Source organism: Pipistrellus kuhlii, unplaced genomic scaffold (genome assembly GCF_014108245.1).
Source record: "Pipistrellus kuhlii isolate mPipKuh1 unplaced genomic scaffold, mPipKuh1.p scaffold_m20_p_11, whole genome shotgun sequence".
In the NCBI taxonomy this organism is placed as follows: Eukaryota; Metazoa; Chordata; class Mammalia; order Chiroptera; family Vespertilionidae; genus Pipistrellus; species Pipistrellus kuhlii.
The window spans coordinates 34965178-34991508 of record NW_023425416.1 but is presented as its reverse complement, the minus strand read 5'-3'; the positions used below and the strand labels follow the sequence as shown (position 1 = coordinate 34991508).

Below are 26331 nucleotides of genomic sequence, written 5' to 3'. Positions count from 1 at the left end.
GACTCCTTCGTTATTAGCGGGCCAATGGGGCCCCCGAGGTCTACAGCAACTGTGTGCATAATTACATGAAAGCCTCCGATGGCTTTTCCATTCACACCAGGTGATCTCCGGGCAGGCTGATACTGTTGTTGGATAATGAAACCTGAAGGGTGATATGAGGACAACCAGGGCTGGAGCACTCACATGGAAACATTATTTTTCTTACCTTTGTCAGTGTGTGTGTGTGTGTGTGTGTGTGGTAATAAACTTATCCAGGTGACAGTGGTTAATAAATATACAGGTTTCAAATGTGCAGTGCTTTATCTGTCTATTGCACTGTGTGCCCACCACCCAAAGTCGAATCTTCTTCCATCTCCATATATGTGACCCCCTTTATCCTTTTCTACTTCTCTATCCCCCTTTCCTCTGGTAACGAACCCACTGTTGTCTGTCTCTATGAGTTTTTGTTTGTTCATTTGTTGTTTGCAATTTTATATCCCATATAGTGAAATCATTTGGCTCTTAACTTTATGACTTATTTCGCTTTGAATGATATTCTCAAGATCCATCCATACTGTTGTATATGGCAGTATTTTATCCCCTCTTATGTCTGAGTAATATTCCATTGTATTTAGAGTGTGCCAAAAAATGTATACACACATTTTGAATAATTATAAAGGCAGTGTTTATTAATACATTTCATTTTCAAAATCGAACTATCAGCTGTTAAAGTGTATATACATTTTTTTGGGAGGGACACTTTGTATATATACTAAATCTGTTGTAACTGAGGATCCTAAGTGAATCTTTATGTAATAACTCAGTACCCAGTGGGTACTGACTGTAAGTATGGACTAACAAACCGAGCCTGAGTACAAAAGGAGGAGGAATAAATGCATACACAGTTTGTCAACACTTCATACTCATTATTTCATTATTAACTGTTATAATAACGTTTTGTGATATGTGACAATAATTTGTAGTCTTCAGATGAAGCTCAGAGAAGTTAATAGCATACATGATGTCACATAGTAATGGTGAATAGCAGAATGGGGGTTCAAAACCAGGCTTCTTTTATTCCAAACTCTGCCCTCTCTATTGTACCCCCAGAGTGAGCAGCAACAGCAGCTTCAAGGTTATCATATTTTAAACTTTATCTTTATTGTTGAAGGTATTACAGATATTTCCCCCATTGACACTCCACTCTGTTTCTATGTTAGCATCTATTGACTTATTTTCTATTTCCATCCACCATGTCCAGGGTTCTAAGAGATGAAAGATAAGAGCAACTGTACCTCTAGACACAGATTCTACTCTGGACCCCTATTGTTCCTTCAACGTGGTGGTCTGAAGTAGATAATCCAGAACCTGGCTTTCTTTAAACCTGAGGCAAAACCTGCCAATCTACTCTTTGTTTCTACCCTCTGAGTGGCACTCTGGTGCCTGCCTCTGTATCTCAATAGGACAGTTGCCCCAAATCCAGGTACCATGGAGAATGTCCCATGATCTTACTAGATCAGAAGATCCTAATTGTATAAGCCCCAATCCATTTCCCCTTTCTTTCCATTAAAACTTGTTATTTCATCTCCCTTCCTTCTCATCCCTACTCCTGCCTTCCTAACCTGGCAAGTTACACCTCAATGCAAAGAATGGAAAGGTGGAAAGAGGGTGTCTTCCTCTATTGATAGGGGATTTTTGATGTTCCTCTGGGCAGGATGGTTCCCAGGCTCTTGTCTGGTGGACTTGAAGAATGAAACCATGGATGAAAGGTGGTATAGCAAAGTGGAAATTTATTGAGAAACAAGCACAGACTCCCCTCCCCACATGGAAAGAGTCCCACAGAACAGACTTTAGGTAGGGAGGGAGAAAGAGTCCCATTGAGCTCCTTCTCCACCTCTCCTCTTCCCTCTCCTCCCCCTTTATAAAGGCTGCAATTTTTTGTGCCTTGATATCCCCTCTGATTGGTAGCTATTCCCCTTTGATTTGGTCACTATAGTAACTCCTGAGCTCAAAGGTCAAAACCTCACAAGGGACATGTGAGGCCCTCCTCCCTCATTGTTCTCTTATTTCCTCTGGGCTTTCTTTCTCCTTTATTTTGTAAAGATAGACCTTTTGCTACCTCCAGTTCTTATGGAAATGTAACTGCTGCCTCTCCCAACTCCTTTGTCTTATGGACATGTAACCCTTTGCAGCTCTGCAGCCTGCACTTTTTCCATGGACATCTTTGATGTTAAAAATCCCCCAAACCTGCCTATTTCACCCCGAAATTCCTATTTTTACTGTCATCCAAAAAAACCCTAATTTCCCAGATATACTCCCTCAATTTGGGTTCTTCATTATACTGTCAGTGGCAGGTTTGTTTTGTTCTTTTAAGTATCCCCAGTCATTCTTTGTTCCTCTCTCCACATGTCCCTGATCCTATTATTTTCTAAAACTTCTAATTTAGAGGCAGAAGTGGTACTGGTAGGGAGTCTAATCAAGAAAGCCTACGTAATTATTACTAATTTTACTCTATCAATGAGATAATACTGGGAAACCTATGTGCTTCTTCTCATATGGCAATTTTTCAGATAAAAGGAAGCTATAGAAATCTACAGCTTGCCCTGACAATGATTCCATGACCTCACAGTGACAGAGCGGCTCTTTGTGGATTGCAGCGACCTGGTCTAGCTGTTGGAGAGCATCCCACAGCATGTTGTGTTTATGTAAGGATTTGTCTTAGTTTCACTAGGCCCCGAGCACCATGAGCACAGACTTGTTCAGGAAACACTTCTAAAATCTAACATCTGTTTGCTTTCATCTCTTTGCATCTTGACTTTGCAAAGCCCCAGTTGCCTTTAATGAAGGAGGTCAGCCTTACACCATGGTTGGTACTTTGCAGAGAGACCTTTCCATGGTCATGTTCCTCAAGCTTGACCTTCACATAGATCTACTGTGAGCCCCGTTAAAATGCAGATTCTGATTTGCTTAGTCTGAGGAGAGGCCTGAGGATCTGCATGCCTGGCCAGCTTCTAGGTGATGCTGATGCTGCTGGCCTGAGAATCACACTTTGAATACAAAGCTCCTGTGGTCCTTTGTTCCCTCCAGTGAAATGGGCTGTCATATTTCTCACCACTCAAATGGGAAGCGTTATGTGGTTTATTAAATTTTCTCTTACTCTTTATACCTCATTTGATTCTTATCACAGCCCATGAGTAGGCAGGATATCAATTATTTTCACTAATTAATAAATGGACATAAAGCATGGAGTGCTTCAGTGGCCTGTTATATCTAGTTAGTAGCAGCAGAGACAAGGCATGAAATTGTTCTTTTGGTTCCTCACCTGATATTCTTTATGATGCTTTCAATGCTATATAGTAGCATTAGCCTCTATGGTGAGAATATTGTACAAATTATTTCATTTAGAAGTTATGGTGGTTCTGTGTTCTTAAGTCTTGTGCTAATGTGATCCAACCCCCACCAAGAAAATTGGATGTGAAATGTTGTTTAAATTATACAAGCACATTTTCCTGGGGCCCATGGCTTTTATCAGATTCTCAAAAACATCAGTGAGCAACCAAAACATTTGACTACTGTTCAGAGATGAAAATGTCCACAGCAAGGAGAACTGAGAACAATATTTCAAGATGATGAAAACAATCATTTGGCCCAGTGGTTTTCAACCTTTCTAATGCCGCACCCCTCTAATACAGTTCCTCATGTTGTGGTGACCCCTAGCCATAAAATTATTTTTGTTGCTACTTCATAACTGTAATTTTGCTACTGTTATGAATAGTAATGTAAATATATGTATTTTCCGATGCTCTTAGGTGACCCTGCTAGTGGTTCTCAACCTGTGGGTTATGACCCACAGGTTGAGAACTGCTGCTGTAGAGCTTAAGACCATCGGAAAACACAGATATTTATATTACTGTTCATTAACAGTAGCAAAATTATAGTTATGAAGTAGCAATGAAATTAATTTTATGGTTGAGGGTCACTACAACATGAGGAACTGTATTAAAGGGTTGCGGCATTAGAAAGGTTGAGAACCACTGATTTGGCCTCATATAGTTGTATGGTGCCAATGAAAGCTTGTCTTCTAATGTAAAGGATACAAATATTGGTATTGCTCAATTGAAGTGGGTGGGGAGTGTCTGTCCTGAGGAGTGAGCAGGATGTGAAGTGGCTGAGAGAGCATGTATCTTTGTCTGTGTGTGCCCATCTCTTGCATTCCAACCTGGACTTACGTGTCAGGTCCCAACTACATGTAGGGGTCAAGAAAGTCTTTGGCCTTTGAGGAAGCTTCTAAACTAGGGATTGTCTGACTCTATAAAAAGCCAGCTAGTGAATATTGTTAGCTTTGCATACCAGATGATGGCTGGTTAAGTACTTTACCAATGTAGCCTGAAAGCAGCCATAGTCAATAAGCAAATAGGTATGGCTGTATTCTTATAAAATGTGATCCACAGAAACAGTGGCTGGCCAGATTTTACCCGAGGGCTGAAATATGTCAATCTCTTCTCCAAACAAACTTAGAGGCAGAAAGTGGTTGCCATGACTTTATAAATTTCTGTATTCTTTTAATGGAGGGTGCAAAGTGCTCTCCAGAGAAAATACATCTTTATCATTGAACTAGTGGCCCTGTGCACGAATTCACGCACGAGTAGCTCACTGCCTCTTGTCTCAGCTGGCCGCCCCACACACCACTGTGCATGTCTCTCTGCCACTCATAGCTCCCTGCCCCACACTCCTGTGGCTCTTTGATGCTCATAGTTTGCTACCTCGTCCTCCTGCTGATCAGTCATTACGTGACCGCAACCAGGCTAATTTGTATATTACCCTATTATAAGTATAGATATTAAAGTCAGGAGGGTCATCAGAGTTTATTTGCCCCACCATTTTATTTTACAAATATGAGACTTTAAGGCTGAGAGAAGCTAATTGCTCAAAACAATACAATTATTTTAAAAATCTTTATTGTTGAAAGTATTACATATGTCCCTTTTTTTCTCCCATTGATCCCTTTATAGTTTGCCCCTATACTCCACCCCAGGCCTTCAACACCCTATTGTCTGTGTCCATGGCTTATGCATATATGCATACAAGTACTTTGATTGATCTCTTCCCACCCACTCACCCACAGTCACCCCTGCCTTTAAATCTTTGAGCCCTGATCTTTTGATTGTAAAATATTTTGTTGCAAAATAGGAGAAAGAGAATAAGAAAATGATTAAAGTCAGTCCCAATATGCAGCCTGAGAGTTGTTAAGCTTTCTAAACTTTGCTTTTGCTATCATTCAGATACCTAATGTTAGAAATCATTAAGTAATGAAAACCATTAGAGTTGCTAATGTTTTGTAAAATATCCCCTGGGGGACCATAAGCACTAACTGAGTTCCATATTTTTGTTGCCAAAGCAGGATGGGAAATGGAAGGGGCCAGATTTCTTTGGGGAAGAGAGTTTCTCCTAAAGCTTTGAGTGAAAACCCTAAATGTAAAGGGGCAATTATCTGTAGTGAAGACAATTCTGCAATACCGTTGGCATCTATCATTGTTTTCCCTGGGTAAATATTTGTCGTTCTCCTTTGTCTGCCTCACACTGTGCTGCACACCTCATGTCTATTTCTTAGTTTGAGCCACTGAAGGCATGTTTATTGTTAAAAATGGACCTACAGCTTATCCAAACAACTTACTGGAGTAAAGCAATTGCTCTATCTAGTCCTGTTGCAGAAAAGAGATTTAAAAAATAGACACACACACACACACACACACACACACATACACACACACACACACACACACACACACACACAACACTGTTGTGTTCCTTATATATACCCAAAGAAAGAACAGAAAAGATACAATAAAGTTGACAAATTCTGGTTGACCTTTATAAAGCCATTTACTTTCCATGAAAAGTACTTGTGATTTCTCGAGCTATATAACCTCTGATAAATTGAGAATGAAGTTGCTTGTTATTCTGAATTGGTGTTATGCCTGCTTGATGTTGTGAATATCTTCATATTGGTTCATGGCGTTTTTGTGTGTGTTTTGTTTTCCTTTGCACTTGTTTAACATATTTGGCAACTTAGGGAGCAAAAAGAAAAAAAAATGAATAGCCCTAAAGGAAAAGTTAAAAAATTACCCCCCCTCTTGACTATTCAAGCTATCAAAGTTTCACATTCTATAATATACAGTATTTACAAAGAAGAAGAGGAATTTCAATAATGGGGAAACTCCTTAAGAAAATCTGAGCAGATGCCTAATTCACATATTGGAAAGAAAAAACTCAAGAATTAGAAAGCCCTAGTCTGCCGAGGTTTAAATAGCAACTTGTGCTTCTACAGCAACAATTTTCCTTGAGAAAATCTACCATATGCTTTATATGAAGTCCATCTGCAAATATAATACCCAGATGCTCACTTCCTCCTTCCAGAAAAGCTGCATTCTGCCTGCACATCTTCTGTGCCCCAGAGAACTGATAAAGGGATGCCATTTTCTCTTCTTTTTTTTCTTTTTCAATTGTATTTTTTTTACTTTAAAAGTAATAAAAATAACTATAGGAATTTTGTAAACTTCAAGAATTAGAAAGAAGAAATAATAACACTCTAAATCATGTAACCAACAGATAACTCTGTGTTAGTTTTATATAAATATCACAATTCCTTTTTTCCTGTGTAATTTTTTTTTTAAATTCTTTCCTGAGTAATGCTCTTATTGATTTTAGAGAAAGGAAGGGAGATGGAAAGAGAGAGAAAAACATCAATTCAAGAGTGAAGCATCTGTTGGTTGCCACCTGCACTCACCCAACCAAGATTGAACTCACAACCTGCACATGTACCCTGACTGGATTCAAACTCATGACTTTTTGGTGTACCAGATGATGCTCCAACCAACTGAGCCACACTGGCCAGGGCCCTTTTCTCCTTTTCATAACTTGATTGTTTTATTTCAAAACCATCAGCATAAATATCAGCATTTTAGCTTTATGATTCACTTTTTTTTAAGGTGTTTTTAAAAAATATATATTTTATTAATTTTCCACAGAAAGGAAGGGAGAAGGATAGAGAGCTAGAAACGTCAATGAGAGAAAAACATCGACCAGCTGCCTCTTGCACACCCCCTACTGGGGATGTGTCTGCAACCAATGTACATGCCCTTGACCGGAATCGAACCTGGCACCTTTCAGTCCCCAGATCAATGCTCTATCCACTGAGTCAAACCGATTTTGGCTATGATTCACTTTTTTATTGAAAATAAACCACATGTGCATATAAGGTTAAAAAAACAGAGTATTAAATATTTTACAATGACATATGAATCTTTCTCCTGAGATTTCTTCCCTAGAGGCTAACACTGTTAGCAATATAAGTGTCCTCCCAAAATTAGTTTGTATATCCACAAACATAATTGTGTGTTTGTATTGTGTGTACAAAAGTAATCACAGAATACGTGCTATTCTTTATGTTTAAATCCTTTCATAACTAGAGGCTTGGTACACAAAATTTGTGCAGTGGGGGGAGGTTCCTCAGCCTGGCCTGTATCCTCTCAGAATCCTCCCTGCCTAATCACTTCTATTCACTCACCTTTCTGCCTCATCTCCCCTAATTGGTCACCTGCCTACCTGATCACCCCTAACCTCCTCTGCTTGCCTGCCTCATTGCCCCTAACCACATGCCTGCCTGCCTCATTGCCTCTAACCACCTCTGCCTTTGCCCCTGCGACTGTGGCTTCATTGGAAAAACTTCCAGAAGGTTGTTAGGCTATCCAGTCTAATTAGCATATTATGCTTTTATTATTACAGATTGCTGGAGATCTTTTCATATAGATCAGCCTGGTATAGCTTCAAAATGTTTTATTTTAAGATCTGATTATACTCAATCAATTTCCTGTTGAAGAGCTTGGAGTTCCTTTACCCTATCCTTTTGCCATACTCAGAAAACACTGACAACTTGAAAGAAGCCAAGAACCCATATACATGAAGGTCATAGAATATTCATGAATTATGTCCATATATTTGTCACAGTCCATGTAATAAATGTAATAAAAATGTAAAAATCCTGCTAAATACTTTAAGCATTCTGAATCTTTGTTTCATATTTAATTTACTATTGTGTTTTATTCTTTTGTTTTTAAATAAACAAGTAAATTCAGAAATTTTTAAAGTCAGGTGAATGAGGCTGTTTTCTGACCTTGTAAATTAGTGATGTCTTCCTTTATTTTTATGGAAAATGCATTTGCAAAAATTCAGTAAGAAGGCATGTATTAAGCTTTTGACCTTTTATTAACTTGTGTTTAACAAATAAACATATGCACATAAGCTAAAAGACAAATTGTGCTCTAATATCTAGATCAACAATAAGACCAACATTCTACCCTGACTGTCCCCACTTCAAAGTCCTATTTATCAGATTCTACCACTTTCCATTCTCTGCATACTTCTTCCGGGTTTTATTTTATTTTTCTTATTTTACTAATAACTGGACTTTATTGCTTTTGTTTGATTTATAACTTTATACATTATGTTTGGAATTCCAATGTGTATGGCTCACACACCCTCCCAGCATCCAAAGATTTTTATATTATGGTTTTAATTAAATCAGTATTTTGTGCTTTATTTATTATGCCTGTGGACATATTGTTCATGGTGAAGTCAAGTAATGGACTATAATTACTTCTACTTAATTATATATATATATATATATTTTTTTTGTTGTTGTTGTTGTTATTTTAGAACACCGTTCTCATTTTTTCAATTGCTTAGCACTATTGGGATAATTTTCCGCACACTTTTCAAGAGCATATGGTCTAGTCCTGTGGTTGGCAAATTGCAGCTCGGGAGCCACATGTGGCTATTTGGCCCCTTGAGTGTGGCTCTCTCACAAAATACCATGGCCTTGGTGAGTCTATTTTGAAGAAGTGGCATTAGAAGAAGTTTAAGTTTAAAAAATTTGGCTCTCAAAAGAAATTTCAATTGTTGTACTATTGATATTCGGCTCTGTTGACTAATGAGTTTGCCAACCACTGCTCTAGTCTGTCAGATTCTCTTCCTGATTTATTCTTTTTTAATTTCTCCTTCCGCATATCCTCTGACTTTTGGCCCTAATCTAGACCAAGCTTCCTTTGTGGCTGGTTTATCACACATCCCATCAACCATCACCTTGGAAATTGCCAGCCTTGTAGCAGTTGTTGGATCCCATGATTCCTGTTCCCTGGATTCCCTGCCTCCTCTAGTGTGATCATGGCCTCTTTAGAGTGAAATCGCCTCCTACAGTGGAGAGAAAAAGGAGAGAAGAGCTTATTCTTTGGAAATTATAGTGTCTTAAAAATGTGCTTTAGTGAGAATCCTTTTTACATTTTACTTGGGCCTTAACGATCTAGGAACATGTCCTTCTATTTGTCTGTTATTTAATTTTTGTAACTTGCTATTCTCAATTTTATTTCCACATCTCTTGTTAGGTAGATATTAAATTGTGTAAATCAGTTCTCTAATTTTATCATTTCCCTCTTACTTCCCATCTAATTGTCTTTTTATTCCTACTCTTTGGAAGAATCCTTTACCTTTTAATGCTTCTCTTGAATATTTGATTACTCCGATCATAATTTTCATTTCTTCGTATCGGATTGCTCCTTTTTTGTGATACAATATTAACTCCCACTTCTCAAAGGTTATTAGGTTATTATCTACTGTTCTTTAAAAAAAATAAAAATGAAACCTTCTGCTCTTAGCTTTGATTGACTCTCTTTGAGTTTTATTATCAATTATCTTGGTCTCTGGTTTTCATGATGGAGGCTTTCCTCAAATATGTGACAATCTTTCTGTTCATGGGTATTTAAGAATGTGGTATTAGAAAATTGACAGCACAACCTGTGGGGTTGGTTTCCTTCACTGTAGGGTGATTGGATAGAAGGCTGCTTTTTTTCTTGTCAGCTTCCAAAATGTTGGCATCTGAATGGCATTTCCTTGGGATCTTTCTGTTTCTCATGAAAAGCAGCTTCTAGTATATCTTGCAGGGTAGAGTGTGTGTGTTCCTGGGTGTGCTGGCCATTGGTGTCTGCAGGATTAGCAGAAGCAAAGGGCTTAGGGATGGGGTGCCTGTTCCCACTTAGTTTTCAGACTTTCATTAAACACTTCTGTTACTATTTTACTACTAATAACTTCTCCCTCCCTTCTCTGTGCATCATGCCTCTACTTGGTGTGTCTTTGAGGTCCTTTTTTTTTCTTTTTTTTTCTGCAAAAGTTAGAGGAAGAGTGCTCTCTGGCTGTACTGATGCCTTTGGAGAGGTATCTCACCCTCCACTTCCTGGAAGTTCTGGAAGTTTCACAAGCTGATCTCTCCTTAGTGACTAACTCTTCTGCATATTTAGTTTCAACTTCCACTACTTTGCTTGGTCACATTTTTCTTTCATTCTCTATCTTCCAAAAATGAGTTAACTTTCCTTATATATTATTGTTTGTATCATGAATTTGTGGATTAATACTTTTCTCTCTCTTTTTTTTCTTTGCTGTCATTTCAGTGTGGTTTCAGGCAGGAATAAAAATAAATACATGTTCAATCCGCTATGTTGTAGCTTGTAAAATTCTTTTTCTTTTATTCCCCTATAGCTTAATTCCTAAAATAGCACAATGATCTACTATGCATGGGCTTAGGAAAATATATTTGCAGATTGAGCTTGGAAATTTGTGTCTGGTTTAAAAGATATGATTCATTTACATGCACGCGCGCACACACACACACACACAACCTGTTCATTCCATTTTTTAGCATATGTCCACAGACATGGCAAAGCTTAATGCTAAAAGAATTGCTCTGATGCAACTTGGTTTTATAAATTGCCAAACAGAAATGTACAAATGGCCTGATTATTCTGTCACCATGGATGTTGCGCTGTTTCAGATCATAGTCTTTGCACAATGGGAGGTATTTGAAAGTTGTTTTTCTCGCCGATGGCCTAGCAGAGATTGAGTCAGAGATAATGTACTTAGGAAGCCAGGATACTTGGTTTCGGGGCACTGGGAATGAGAGCAAAATTTCTGATTAAAGCCTTTTGGATCATTCTTGCCAGAGGCGCTATATCCCATTTGCAGTGAATTTGTATATGTTTAAAACCTGAAATATGCCAAAGCAAACAATGAAGATTAGGAAAACCTGTCTTCCCTAGAATAGTGCCATACTCTTAAGCTGTGTTTTGCTTTCTTGGTCTGGGACTGACAAAACCTTTTCCTGTCCGGCCATTAACTAGCACAGTGTGCTCAGGGCACAGGGTCCCAGCCTTGCCCGGTCCAGTCCCTAAGCCTAGGGTCACATGTAGCATTCGGAGAAGCTTGTCAATTTCTGTGGGAGGAATTCTGGAAAAGGAGGGTTAAGAGCAAGCTAAGGGTCTCAGTCTTATCCTTTATGTTGGTGATGTTGAGCAGATTGTAAACCTTTGCAAATCTCTTTGTTAGAATAATAAAGCTATCAGTATCACACAAGGATTTTATAAAGGTGAACTAAAGGTAAATAAAAGTCATGGGTAAATAAATCCTAGCCCTTGCCAGGTAGCCTGGTTGGTTGGAGTTCTATCCTGTACACCAAAAAGGTTGCAGGTTAGATTCCTGGTTAGGGCACATAATGAAGTTATGTGTTTGATATCTGGTTGGGGTATGCACAGGAGGCAATCACTCTATATTTCTCTCTCTCTCTCTCTCTCTCTCTCTCTCTCTCTCTCTCTCTCTCTCTCAATATCAATTAAAAACATGCTCTGGTGAGTATTAAAAGAACAAAATCCTAAAGTATCAGCATTTGGGATAAATAAAATGCTCAGTGTTTCTTGCATTTTCCCCTCCCTTTCTCACATCAAGGGTATGACCTCTATGGAAAGGAAGTATTATTTAGTATGATTTATGATGATCACATTGAGGACAGTTAGTCCAATAGGTTAATGTGTGCTTCCATAGGTCATGACTACACTAAATGAAATGTGTTCTTATCTTCAGATTTCTAGCAAAGTGCCATAGAATATCGAGTAGGGACTTACTAGGTAGTTGTCTAATTGAATGTGCTATTGTGTTATGATAACCCTGGACAGACAGGGAGAGACAGTGTAGCAGAGGTTACAAGTGGGCCTCAGGTGTGATCTGGACCAGGGTTCACATGCCAGCTGCCCTCTTAAGCAGGTGATTTAGGGAAAGTTATTAAAGCACTCTGACACTCAGTTATCACAACTCACCTCTCATAGCTCCGTAGGGAGGACCAAGTGAAGGTCATAGGGCTGAGCTCGCATGAACAGCTCTCTCAGGGCCAAACCAGGGTGAAAAAGTGAGACACTTGCTTCAGCCATGGAATTTAAGGGATCACCAAAACCACAGTAAAGAAGATAATATGTTAATACAATATATTTTAATGCAGCAATGTCCATGACAAAATATGAAAGTTTTAAATAAAAATCACAATCAGTAACAGTGCTGTGTATGTGGAGTCATGTTGGAGTCTAAAGCAGAAAGAGAAATCAATGAGACGGATTATGCCTTTATTTAAAACTAGAGGCCTGATGCACAAAATTCATGCAAGAGTAGGCCTTCCTTCCCCTGACTACAGGCACTAGCTTCCCTCTAGCACCCAGGACCTGAGCTTCCCTCACAGCCTTGGCTTCATCTGGAAGGATGTCTGGTCTAATTAGCATATTATGCTTTTATTACTATAGATATTTAAACTTCCTTCATTATGTTGGGGTTTTTGTTTTTTTTGTTTTGCATTATTTTATATCTGTTTTAGAAAATCTGTATTAAAATAATTTTATATTGATTATTGAAATATTCAGTGCCCTCTTAAATTTTGCTCCCAACATGGGTACTCACTTCCCCACTCTAGTTCATTCCCTGATTTTATATCTATGTGAGTGTGTACATTTACTTAGTACTGAAAAGTAGATTGAAACTTTTTTACATATATACATACATGTATATACATATATATATACCTATATATGTGTATACTACTATATATTTGTGTATATATTTGTGTTGTTTTTATTGATTTCAGAGAGACGAAGAGAAGGAGAGATAGATCAAAACATCACTGATGAAAAAGAATCATCAACCTGCTGCCTCCTGCAAACCCAGTCATGTTCCCTGATCAGGAATCAAACCATGACCTCCTGGTTTGAGCCTCACAGGCTGGGCTAAAGTGAAACTACTTGATAACCACTTTTAACCCCTGGAGAACAGAGGTTCCATCGGCCTTAGTAACTCCAGGTGCCAATAAAATGTGATTATGGTGCTATCTTGAAAGTAACACCAAAAGATATATCTTTAGGGGAGTAAATAAATGGTTCACACCTAGATCTGGGTAGTAAGTGACATTTCCATTTTTTAAAAACACCCATCCAATGGCTGAATATAGTTTCCTTTTAAATATATGGATTCTTCTTGTCATGGGAAGTGGATCCATCAATACATGTTAGGAAAAGCTTAACTTTCCCCAAATGTAATGTGAGCTTTTGAATGTTTCCTCAGTCAAATAAATATTCACACATTTGTGCAGGAAAAGATCAGTTGGCTAGTTATTTGATTTAATTGATTTTTGTGAAGAGCATGTTTTTAGCTCGTGCTTTTGTATATCTCTCTGCTGCTCCTCCTGAATTCAGAAAGGCTGGGTAAGGGTCCTGACATGGAATGAATGGACAAATTTTTAGTTCATAATGAAGTGAGAGAGAGGGATTCTCCAAGGGCTGTGCTGTTAGAGCATCTGAGATGTTTGCAGGTGACATTTTAGGCTCATGCTGTATATGGACAGTCTACACACAATCAGGCCCCTCTGAAAATGTTTTTGCTGAAGGGTAATGGGTAATCATATCTAATTGTCTTCCTAAGAGAAGGTACTATTGCCCCTCTCCTTGGAAGATTTTTAGGGATGGTGTCTTCTAGGGCTCTTCTCTCTCCACTGGTATGATGGAATGTTTGAGGGTCTGGGAGAATTTAAATTCAAATGGAATTTAATGGAAGCTCTGATCAGAGTAAAACCTTTCCCCATAAAATTCTGTCTGAATTAATGGCTGTTCATTGCCTATCTATGTCACCCAGATATCAGGTTGTTTCAGATACCCCATGTTTCCCCAAAAATAAGACCTACTTACAGGTTTCCTTCTGAGTGAAATATAAGGCATCCCCTGAAAATAAGCCCCCCCCCCTAGGCTAAACATGAGAGATTTGGTTCACTGATTCTGAAAGAAATGGAGTCACAAGAAATTCACCAGGAAATTCAGGATTGGATTGTTATGATGATGTTCCAGAAGATGATGACATGATTGTCAATGAATAAATGAGTAAATTCTTGATACTGTAGAATTCACAGTTTGGCTGGTTTGTGTTGACAATTACTGTACTACCATACTGTATACAGGTAATAAATTTCCTTTATTTTCATTTAACAATAAATGTGTATGGTATTCTTCTTCATGGAAAAATAATACATCCCCCGAAAATAAGACCTAGGGCACCTTTGGGAGCAAAAATTAATATAAGACACTGTCTTATTTTTGGGAAAACAGGATATCTCTCTATTTACAACACCAGAATATCACAATACATGAAGGTTCCTAATTATCATCTATGAAAGGACTATTTAGAAGTATTGATCCGAAGATCAGGAAGAATAGTGATCAGTTACTGATCGCATGAAGGTCATGCAAAACAGTAGGACTATGAGTAGGAGTTGCAGTTGAGGCATGAATATTTTAGTGACCCTGCTTTCCCAAGTCTGGATGCAATTATAACTGCATAACAAATTTTCAAGAAGGTAAGCCTAATTATGCAGGATGGGAAATGACCAGATTCAATTAAGTTCCTGTTCCACTTTCCCTCTTAGCCTCTGTTCATATACATCATAACCCACATATTCATTATTTTAGTGCCTTTATCATCCTCACCCAAACAGTAATGATAGGGAACTAATATTTATCAAATACCTATTACATAAGATAAGTAATAGGCCATGTTTTTTTAAATGTGTTATCTAATTTAATTCTCCAAATAATCCTAAAAACAGTAGTTATATTAATCATATATATTAGGATGCATGCTGTTACATATAAAAAATAACCTCAGAGATGTTTAGCAACCTGCTAAGAGTCACACAGATAGCAAATCTGGAGAGGCTTAAAGGCAAAGACAAATTGGAAAAGGATACATCAATTGATGATCTACCCATAACATGAAAAATTAAAATGATCAGAGTCTAGATGAAAAGACCCTGAATGAGAAGCTTATTTGTCTTGAGTCAATGGATGACATTGAACAAACCTGTTAATATCTTGGAGCCTTAGTTTACTCACTTAAAAAAAAAAAAGATGTATCTAAATTCTCTGATCCCTAAATTCCCTCTAGGTTTCCGACCACGTCTCTCAGTTCCAAGCTTGGAAAGTTTATGTTGATGTTGCATAAAGACACAAGGGCTCCTATTCTGCCCTCCACCTGGCAGGCACCACTGACTGCTGCCCAAGATACTGAATACCCCTGACAGGCATATATGCACAGCTCTTACAGGAGAGCTGTTGACCTCCGTGAAAAGCAGGGCAGCATCTTCTCCGAGTGAATTATGCTAATGGTGCGTTTGATGGTGAGAGAGCAATGACTTGGTTTTTTATGCAAGTCATAAAATGACTGCTTTATTATTCAGAAGAAGCAGAGAATGTAGGGTACATGGCAAGGCTGAGTCTTTCCTCTGGTGGAGAGGAGAGAAAGTCAGAAAAAGGAGGAGCTGATTTTCTTGAGGGAGCCAATTTTCATCAGTTTGAGGAGTGATGAAAGTTGCTGGTTGTTCCATCCCCATTTAGCTTTTTCAGCTTTCTTTTGATTGCTAAAGCATTTTTCTTGGTCATGTGACATTGCTGGGGATGCCAGTTATTGGACTCATCTTGACCTGTGGGCTAGAGGTCTACTTGTAAGAACTTTTCTCAGTCAGTGTGATAGAGGGATGAATCTCTAAAATCCATGCTCCTTAGATATTTTTAACCTTTGGTATTATGACTTCAGGAATCATAATAGTAACAAGACTTTAGTGTTTGTTCCAGGTGTCTGGATCATCTTGTTAACACAGCAAGGAATCCTTAGTCATTCTCTGGCCTGAATTTATATGAGGTATTATTAGAGCTGAGAGTCATGAAACACTTGTCCCACATGACTTATAAAGGAGCCAACATTCACACAAAAAAAAGATTTTCTTAAAGAATTATTTGTTTTCTCAAAATATTGCATATCGTATGGACACTCAAGACCTGACACTCCTTGGCAGAGCCTTCGATATATTTAATATGTGTTATACATAGTTGGCTTTCAGATGAGGTCTAGAGGGAGATGAAATAAATTAGGAATTTCTGGCATATTTTATGCAATGCCTCATTTTTAGATCTAGAGAGGCTTCCCATTTTACATAGGCAAGAAAACATTAGATTTCTATCTCCCTTTCCTTCTGACAGTACTTTATCTGAAAATGCTGTTATTTTAGTTTTTTTTTTTAATCTCACTGAAGTCCATTTGTTTCCCTCTTCTCTCTTTAATTTTTTAAAGAAAACGATAGCTACCCTATTCCTGAACTTCATATTTATCTGTACCTTTAATATTCTGAAAGATTTATATAGCTGACCTTACCTCCCTCTTCTGAGTTTTCTCTCTGTTATAATCTCCTAGCATCTCCATACAACTTAGTAATTGCTGTGACAACTTTGGAAACACAGCCAGCAGTCATGATGGACCTCACAGGAAGTCCATGATTTTGTTGTTGTTAATCTATGAATATGGTTATTAGTCACCTGATGGAGGTGGTTACAGGAAAAGTTTTTTAAGGTGAAAGTTGGAGAAAAAGGGGTGTCTTTTTAGGACAATATAGTAGCTCCTTGAAGGCCATGTGGATTACTCTATGTGGATGTAGTTAGGAGCGCTAATTTTGCACCTGTGGACATTCTGAAGGTACTCTCTGGCACTTTCATGAGTGTACTACTATTGGCCCTTAACATACCTTAAGTATTTAAAGAGAAAGATAAAATGAGTACTCAATAAATTTATTCTTAATATAAGGAAAAGGAACATATTCATATTTTTCAGTAACTAAATCATGATAATCCTATCTAATATGCAACTTAACCACCACTCCATCACAAAGATGGCAGCACCCATAGCCACAAGATGGCTGTGCCCAGTCTTCTCAGCCCTGTGAGAGTCCCCCAGTCCCAGTGGGGGCAGCCACTGAAAACGGACAGAGTAGCCTGCCGACAACTAGGCAAGCATTCTACCCCTGCCACAGAGGGCCAGTGGGCAGCTGGCACAGATCAGCCAGGGGTGGGGGGAAAGCTTGCCTTGCGAGGCAAGAGTTCCTTGCCCAGCTGCAGATGGGCCTCTGGTCCATGGAGAGCCTCTGGGTGTGGAGCGGCCAGGCCCTGCAGAGAGGAGCTGGTGCATGGATTCATGAACAGGGCTACTAGTATCCTATATAATAAAAGGCTAATATGCAAATTGACTGAACGGCAGAACCACAGGTCCCAATGACACACACTGACCAGCAGGGGCAGATATCTCAATGCAGGAGCTGCCCCCTGATGGTCAGTGTGCTTCCAGAGGGGGAGCACCCTCAGCCAGAAGCTGGGCTCATAGTCCGATGAGTACAGCTGCTATGGCAGGAGCCTTTCCCACCTCCACGGCAGTGCTAAGGATATCTGACTAAAGGCTTAGGTTGGATATCCCCCAAGGACTCCTGGACTGCAAGAGGGTGCAGGCTGGACTGAGGAAACCCCCTCCATCACCCTCTGAGTGCATGAATTTCATGCACCATGCCTCTAGTATAATATAAAATTTATAAATGGAGAATATCAAGACAAGAATACACAGGTTGAGCAGTAGAAACAAAAAGAGGTGAGGAAGAGAGGGAAATGTCAAAGAAAAACTCAGTCAACTGTGACATGGCTCCCTTGATAGAAGTTGCAATGATTTTATGCCTTTCATCTCATATTCACTTTGGCCGTTAGCACTCTGTTAAGCTGTTACTTCCCTGTGAAATGTGTGAAACTTGTCTCTCAGGATTGTTAGGAAGATTAAAATAGTTAATGGTAGTATTTAGAGCAGTGCCTGACACATGGTAAGTGCTATGTGTTTGTTGTTATTATTGTTGCTGTTGGCTCCCCAGCAGCATTTATTTCCTGCATAGATGCTTGTGTGCTTCTGGGTGTATGTGTACTATTCACTGATATACTAGTTAGGTCCCCACAGTCACTTTCATGTAGCCCAAGAGGTAAATAAGCGCATTGTTCTTTATGCTGAGTAAAAAATTATTTTGAATAATTGAGTTAGTAGATCCTTATACTTTTCAATGGGCTATAGAGTTTTCTAAATAAGGCCATGCTCAGAAACCAATATAAACATGTCTAGGGAGCTGAGACCTTGATTTCTAAGCAGTCATGTGCATCACACTCTCCTTACTCTTTTGTAATAGATCTTTTTTACTCTACCCTATTGAACAATCTTACACATGTAAAGTAGGTACAATGTAGAAGATAGTGTTAATTCTCAACCCTTTTCCTTTTCTCCAAGATATAAATTAAATCAGAAAAAATAATATTTGTTTCCAATGTTCAAAAATTGCTATTATATAAACTCAACATGCTAAATTCTCTAATTGCAATCAATTTTCAATTGCCTTTTTATTATATCTATGATGTAATAAACTAAATACTATGCTTTGGGTCATATAATTTCTAGAAATGAAACAATAACCCTTTCTTGTTTAAAATATATTTTATTGATTCTAGAGAGGAAGAGAAAGGGAGAAGAGAGAGATAGAAACATAAATGATGAGAGAGAATCATTGATCAGCTGCCTCCTGGAATCGAACCGTGACTTCCTGGTTCATAGGTCAACACTCAACCACTGAGCCACGCTGGCAGGGAAACAATAATCCTTTCTAAAATTTTTCTTTCCCCATCTTTTTAAAAAGCAGAAAAAAGTACATTTCATCATGTGAGCTATTTAGACATGTTCCTGAATGCAAACCTTTGTACCATTTGGGGCTCGTGATCATGAAGATAGAAATGAATCTGACTTAAATAATCTGCTCTCTTGTGTGTTGCAGAGCATGGAGTATTTATCATGTTTATATCCCAAAACAACCAATGATGCTTAAGGACACTGATGCCTGTGGCTTTTTCACTGATGCTGACCAAGTCCTGTGCGAGGTGTCAATCCCTAGGCAGCTGTCTGTGTTCAGCCAGGAGTGGGGTTGATTTCTTTTCTGCTCCAGGCTAAAAGCGGTATGCTCTGTCCCTGTCAGCCGGCAGATCACCATTTCCTGAGTGTTTCTAAAAGTGTAGTTCCTTGTCCAACCTGGTTTTCTGTGGGAAGTTTTAGTTCTGTCTAACGAACCAGGGGAGGTTTGCTGTTCTTAGGACAGCAGGGATATTAATAGGAGCTGGTCCACATTTAGTAATGTTCCAGGCTACGTGCCAGATAGTGATTTTGCTTTATTAAAATAGTCTTTTAAAAATATTTCTATTGATTTTTTAGAGAGAGAGAGAGAAAGGGAGCGGGAAAGAGAAAAACATGTGAGAGCAACACATTGATCAGACACCACCTTCTTTCACCCACCCAGCTACCCCCACTGTCCTGGGCTAAAATACAATAGTATTTTAATAACAATATTTTTTCTTCTGTTTTCTGACTGTTTATAAAACACTTAGTCACAGGTGGCTTAATGATTTTGGTAAAACTATGTCACAATATGACTACTGGAGAATTTGTATTTTTTTAATGTATTTTTGCCCTCTCCAGTGTGGTTCAGTTGGTTGATTTTTGACCCCTGCACCAAAACATAGCTGGTTTAATTCCCAGTCAGGGCAAAATAACTGGTAGTGGGTCCAATGCCCAGTAGGAGGTGTGCAGTAGGCATTTAATCAGTGTAATATTTTTCTCTTTCATCAGCATTTCTCTTTCTCTTTTTCCTCCTCTCTTCCTCTCTCTCTAAAATCAATGAAAACATTTTAAAATCAATTTACTTTTAATGCCATTAAGCAATTAACATGTTCCTCATTTCTATCATGAGAAGTCAGAAATTATATAAAGCTATGGGAGGTGATTTCTCTGCTTCCTTTCAGATGGGGGTACATATGTGTTTTTCTGAGATTGTAGATTTTATTTTTCATGAGCCATGCCCTGAAATCAGAATTGTTCCTTTGTATCTTCCAAGTGCTGCCTGGTTGACTAGGGAGAGCTTCACTGTTAAGATTACCCCTGCAAGACAAAAAGGTAATGGGAAGGCTTGCTTTATTTCTGAACTCAACCATCACCACATTTCTCCCAGGCTCTTGGCATCTCTGTGGGTAGGAAAAGGGTGAATAGCTGAGAGGATCTGTGAAGAGAGATGGCAAGGTGCATTGAGGAGGGAGAATAAAAGGGTATTTGTTGTGAGATGTTGCTTTAAAAGACAATGAATAGATATGCTTCCAGTGGAAGGCACAAGTCTGGAGCTACACACAAGAACCTGAGAAAATGGAACATCCCCATTCCTGCATGAAGGGCACCAACTGGCATTCTTGCTCACTAAAGATTTTTTAATGTTTGCATTGAGTGTGTAAGTTGAAAGTTGTAAAACTTCTAAGATACTGCATTATTTTGTATCTCTATTTAACAAACCATCCCAGAACTCATTGACTTAAAACAGCAGTCACCTATGGTCTTTCTTCTTGGACTCTCACTGCCTATCATGCATATTGCCTGAGGTCTAATGGATCCACACTGGGCTCAGCTTCATGGGTTTGCTTCAGACTATGATTTCTGGACAGCTCTGCTTCTAAGCATAGGGTTTAAGCCTGCAGTGTTGTCTCTGTTCTCATTCTCTTTGGACCAGCAAGCTTGCCCAGGGAGGTTCTTCTCATAGTGATACTGGAGGCATAAGAGAGCTGGGCTCAGGCCGGCAATGTGGTTCAGGGGTTGAGCATGAACCTATGAACAAGAAGGTCATGGTTGGATTCCTGGTCAGGGCACATGCTCTGATTTTGGGCTCCATCCTGAGAGTGGGGTGACTAGGAGCCAACCAATCGATTTCTCTCTCATCATTGATGTTTCTATCTCTCTCTCCCTCTCTGAAATAAATGAAAATTATTTAAATATATTTAAATATATGCTGCATTCATTCTGTTAGTCAAAAGTGGTCACAAGACCAAGTCCCAAATAAGGCAGAGGTTGAAATACATGCCCACTAGAGGGAGGAACTAGAAAGTTACATGGCAAAGGGCATAGTTATGGGGAGGGGTGAAAATTGGAGGCCAAGAGGTACAATCTACAGTATGAGCACTTCACAAATGTCATAATGATCCCAAGTGTAAATTCCTGTTAGTGCTTTCAGTTTGAGCATTTTGAAAGCCTTTCTTCCCTTTGTACTCAGAATGCTCTATTCAGAACGTGATTACTGCTTTCCAGTGTCTATGGCACTGGAATACCTTGTGAAAGTGATGCTTGTCCATCTCCTCTTACCATCCTGCCCCAACCGGTTAAAGAGACAGGCATTTGGGAAGGATGTAGAATAGAGAAAAGTAAGTTATGCAAACATTTTTTCAATATTTACCTTTTACTGAGAGTAAATTCAGGCCAATGTGATGAAAACAACTTCCTGACAAAGATCAAAAAGGGGGTTGGAGTCAGTGTGGGTTTTTCCAAATGCAAATATTTTAAACAAAATAGGACATTGCAGTTGCATACAGAAGCTATTCCCTCGAAGCCTGCTGGGGACATTTTCTAGTTTGCGTAATGTAATTAAATTCCAGCCTGATGAATTCAAATTTATCCCAAAGACACTATTGGCAACATGATCCCATGTGGTGAGAAGGCTGAGAAAGCAGCATGTTCGGGGGCCAAGGGAGATTAGAAAATCATATCTAAAGCTCACAGCACATGTTTGCGAGGATTCCGGTGCAGCGCAGGTCAGCGGTGATGGGAAGGAGACTGGGAGCCCTTCTGCATCTAATCTTCACTCTGAAATCCAGCTGCATCCATGGACAGAAGAGAGCACTATCAGTCTCTGCCCAAAGGGGTAGCAACTGTGCCTTTCTCCTGGGGTCCTAAAAGCTGTAAAAAGAAAATGTTCCATTTCCTTTATGATTTGTGAACATCACTTGCATAGAGTAGCTTTATTTTCTCTGTTATGCTAATTGCTGATGCTCCATTTAGAAATTATATTTCCAGAAGCTCAAATAAAGTTTGTTATTTTACTTATAAATTACATCAAATTCTTTGGTTAAAGTTAAACATCAATAAAAAAAAATGAACAAGGGAGATGAAGAGGAATTCACAGATACACAAAAATGTTTCTTTTATAAAAAAATATTAACCTATTTCCTCCTCAGCATGGCTCATTGGTTGAGTGTCGACCTATGAACCAGGAGGTCATGGTTTGATTCCTGGTCAGAGCACATGCCTGGGTTGTGGATTCTATCCTCAGTAGGGAGTGTGCAGGAAGCAGCCAATCAATTATTCTCTCATCATTGATTTTTTTTCTCTCTCTCTCTTTCCCTTCCTCTCTGAAATCAATAAAAATACTTAAAAAGCAACATTAACCTATCAGTAAAAGAAACATAAATGCAAATAACAATGAAATGCCAGTCATTGGTTATCAAATGGGATAACACACACACACACACACACACACACACACACACACACACACACACAGAGAACACATATTCATTTTCTTAAAAATAATATTCATTGCTGGTGATGGAGTGAAAGCAGATACTCACACACAGTGCTGATGTGATTGTAAATTGGTACAATTGGTTTGAGAGCACTTGTGAACACTGTACCAAGGTTCTTTGCAGCAATTTTGTCCTTAAACCCAGTAATTACATTTTTAGGACTTCATCCAAGGAAGTAGTGGGTAACAAGCACAAAAACTAATGGAAGAGAATGTCCATTGCCATTCCATTTATAACAATGAAAACTTGGAAACCATCTAAGTGTCCAAAAATAGAACAGTGTTTTACTGCTTCTGGTATACTCAGAGGATACTGATTAACACTTAAGGTTATATTTGACAGAATTTTAGTGACATGGGGAAGATGATAGTATTGATGCCATTGTAATAGCCTGGTTATTATTTAACAGCAAAGGAAGAAAGGGAAAACTAGATGTAGGCATGCCAATAATACAGCTTTGTCAAAATCTGCACTTAACACTTTCCAAGCCTGTTCCCCACTGATGAGTGGGGGAAGGGACTAGACAAAGACAGTTTAAGCACATGCTCAGTAAGTCTAATGATGTGAAAAGGTGCTTACCTGTCTGCCAGTTGTACCTGGGAACAAATTAGGTGCTAGGATGGATGTGGCCACTGCAAGTGCAAGAAACCTGAATATTTAAATTTTTAAAGAAAGAAGTGAGCTCTCTTCTCTTCTCTCTCTCATGCACCGGATCCCCAGACTCTCCTTTGACAGGGGGATGGGCTACGTTAGCCCATAGCGTGCATTGCCATGTTGGACTCCACTCAATAGACCAATGGACTTGAATCTGACCTGAATGCTGAACCAGGGCATGGGAGCTCTGACACGGGCCCTGTTTCTGACTCTGCTGGAACCTCAGCTGCACCCTTTCCAGGGCTGGCTTAAGGGGCAAGGGTTTTGGAAGCTCAGAAATGTAACTTCACACAAATAAGGCCTTTTTCCATATCTCATCCATTCTGATAATTCTTAATTCAGAGGCACCCAGGAACTTTTCTCCCTCAAATGACAGGGGAGTTTAATTGTCAGATAATAGTAAAATATTAAAATTTTAGAACACAAAGAATTATTGTGAAATATTTAATATGTAAGCAGTATGTCATCGTGAATATATAGTTTACTGTCTGAAAGGAAAGATATTAAAATATTTTTGTTTGGGGTTATGTGTTCTTATTTTTCCTTCCTTATATTTATTCTGAATTTTCCCAGTCCTTTAATAGGAATGCTTCAAAATGTTATATTTAGTGAAAAGCTTTATATTTAAAAAGGAGCTCTATTTTTGGCTTAGATGATTTAAAATGTACACTAGAATCATATCCTTCTATTGTTAAGAAAAGAATTATTTTCCTGTTATTGAAAACTATAATATAAAAATTTAATTTCTGAAGATACAAAACAGCAAACATGAAATGATAAACAAATAACCCAAACATTCATGAAAATTATAGGACATTTAAATTTGGAAATTATTATAGAGGGTTCCATATGCTGAAGGAAATAGAGTTTAACTTCAGGTAGATACAATTAGATTCATTAAAGGTTGGATAATAGAGCCATAAAAGCAGTTTTCATTGCCCTTTATCCTGCTTCCCCCTGACCCTTATATTTTTTAGTAAGGAGAAGCTATTCTTTATTTACCCTAACCTTCAGATGACCTTGGGAAGGAGCAAGTATTATAGCTGTGGACAATAAAAGCTCTAAGCTGATTTAAGGAGCAGGTGCCAATTCTTCTGCTAATACTATGTAACCCTATATGAAGGAGTTAATAAAAAAGGAAACATATATAAAACAAAAGCAAAAGATATGCAAAAGGCAATCATTATCCAGAGGAATTTATTCAGTTTTCCATGAATATTTTATATGTTTGACTATATCCTACTTCATAAATGACCCCTTATGTGATGGAGTTGGGTTGCACCCCTTTTGCAAGAATCATTTGTGCACATCTCTTCCAAAGCTATGCTGGTTGCATTTATAACATGAAATTGGTATCTTGGTGGGAGTATTTAAACCATGGAAATTGGCTGGCACTACAAACCAATGCTTTGTTTCCCTGGAGAACCAGTTGTCAAGCACTTACCAACATCAGCATACCACTGGCCTGGATCTGCCTTCTCAGTTTCAGACCCTTTGTTCCACTGCCTCTATCCTCTCCATTTCCTTGTTTCCAAGGTGCTACAACATTCTTATCCAAATCTAACTTCTCGGACACACACACACACCACGGCATTTTTTATGTCCCCCAAATTCCCATTTTCAACAACAGGCACTGAACTGGAAAAATCAAAACCCTCGATGACTCTTAAAAAAAATTTTATCGATTTTTTAACAGAGAGGAATATGAGAGGGATAGAAAGTTAGAAACATCGGTGAGAGACAGGCATAGATCAGCTGCCTCCTGGGGATGTGCCTGCAACAAAGGTACATGCCCTTGACTGGAATCAAACCTGAGACCTTTCAGTCCACAGGCCAACACTCTATCCACTGAGCCAAACTGGTGAGGGCCCTCAGTAGTTCTTAATCATATTCACTCCTTCATCAAACCCCTGTGCTACCTACCATTACCTAATCAGTCAATGAAATCTCTTCAATATTCAGCAAATCAATCCATCCCTGTCTCTACCATAATATCCTCACTGGAAATTGTTCTCTTTTTAGCTAGTCTCTGAGCTTTGTGATATCAAGGGATTAAGATTCATCTCTTTATTTTTTTCTCTTTCTGTTTCCATCAGTGAACCATGGGCTCTCTTTTTAAAGGTTTTCCTTTATTTGACACCTATTTTTAACAGAGAAACCCACGTTAGGGAGGAGATTTGTACTAAATCTTGAAGATGTCACACATGGAAGCACAAATTAGAAAATGTCTTTTGAATATTGTTATAACTATGTAATATGTATAGAAATCAATATGTCATCAATATGATAGGTAATAATGATGATAGCAGTTATTTATTAAACACTTACATGAATTAGCTGTTCAAAACCACAGACCAATGTAGGGAATATTGTCCTTGTTTTACAGATGATGATATGGAATCTCAAAAGGTTAAGTAACTTTTATAGGGTCACACAGCTTCTAAGAATCATTCGATTTAATCCTGGGTCAGTATTACTTTAAACCTACGCTGTTTTTGCTATAACATTTTGCCTGTCTGCCAACCCAAGGGGCCCATTGTTTCTGATGTAAAAAAATTCATTCAAACCTGCTAAATATTTAAGACTCATTTTGGTTTTTTAAAATTTTCTGATGATATCTTGTGTCTAATTCTAACTTTCAACTACTTTGTTTACCCAATCCTTAATTTCTAATATATCTGTGTGTTTTTAACATTTATTTTTTTCCATTTCTCTCTTTTGAAAAATTATGATTTACCTTTAATAAAAAAAACATAGTTTTGAAGTTGTAAGTTTGACCAGTTTGACAAATCTACCCTATGTAACCACTATCTTAATTGATATATATAGAATTTCTTCAGTGGAACACTGTAAGACCAGGTTTGGGAGTAAAACAGTTTTATAAGACTTTTCTGGTTAAACAATAATAAATAGATGCTTCAAATTTATCAATATCTGTCAAATACTGTGCTTATACGTGGGATGTTAAATTCTAATGGCATAATATGATATTAAGGATATAAGA

General features: G+C 38.4%; 1 protein-coding gene and 1 long non-coding RNA gene across 4 annotated transcripts in view; one reads left to right on the top strand and one right to left on the bottom strand.

Annotated features, from left to right (window-relative positions):
• The window catches only part of ZNF385D (zinc finger protein 385D), a 663079-nt gene that overhangs the window by 344735 nt on the left and 292013 nt on the right, over positions 1–26331 (top strand). The window lies entirely within an intron of this gene.
• Positions 1685–21193, bottom strand: LOC118715398. The gene is made up of 3 exons (XR_004986878.1): positions 21183–21193; positions 15863–15869; positions 1685–1795 (listed from the first exon to the last, which is right to left on the bottom strand). It is a non-coding gene; the product is annotated as an uncharacterized LOC118715398 (long non-coding RNA).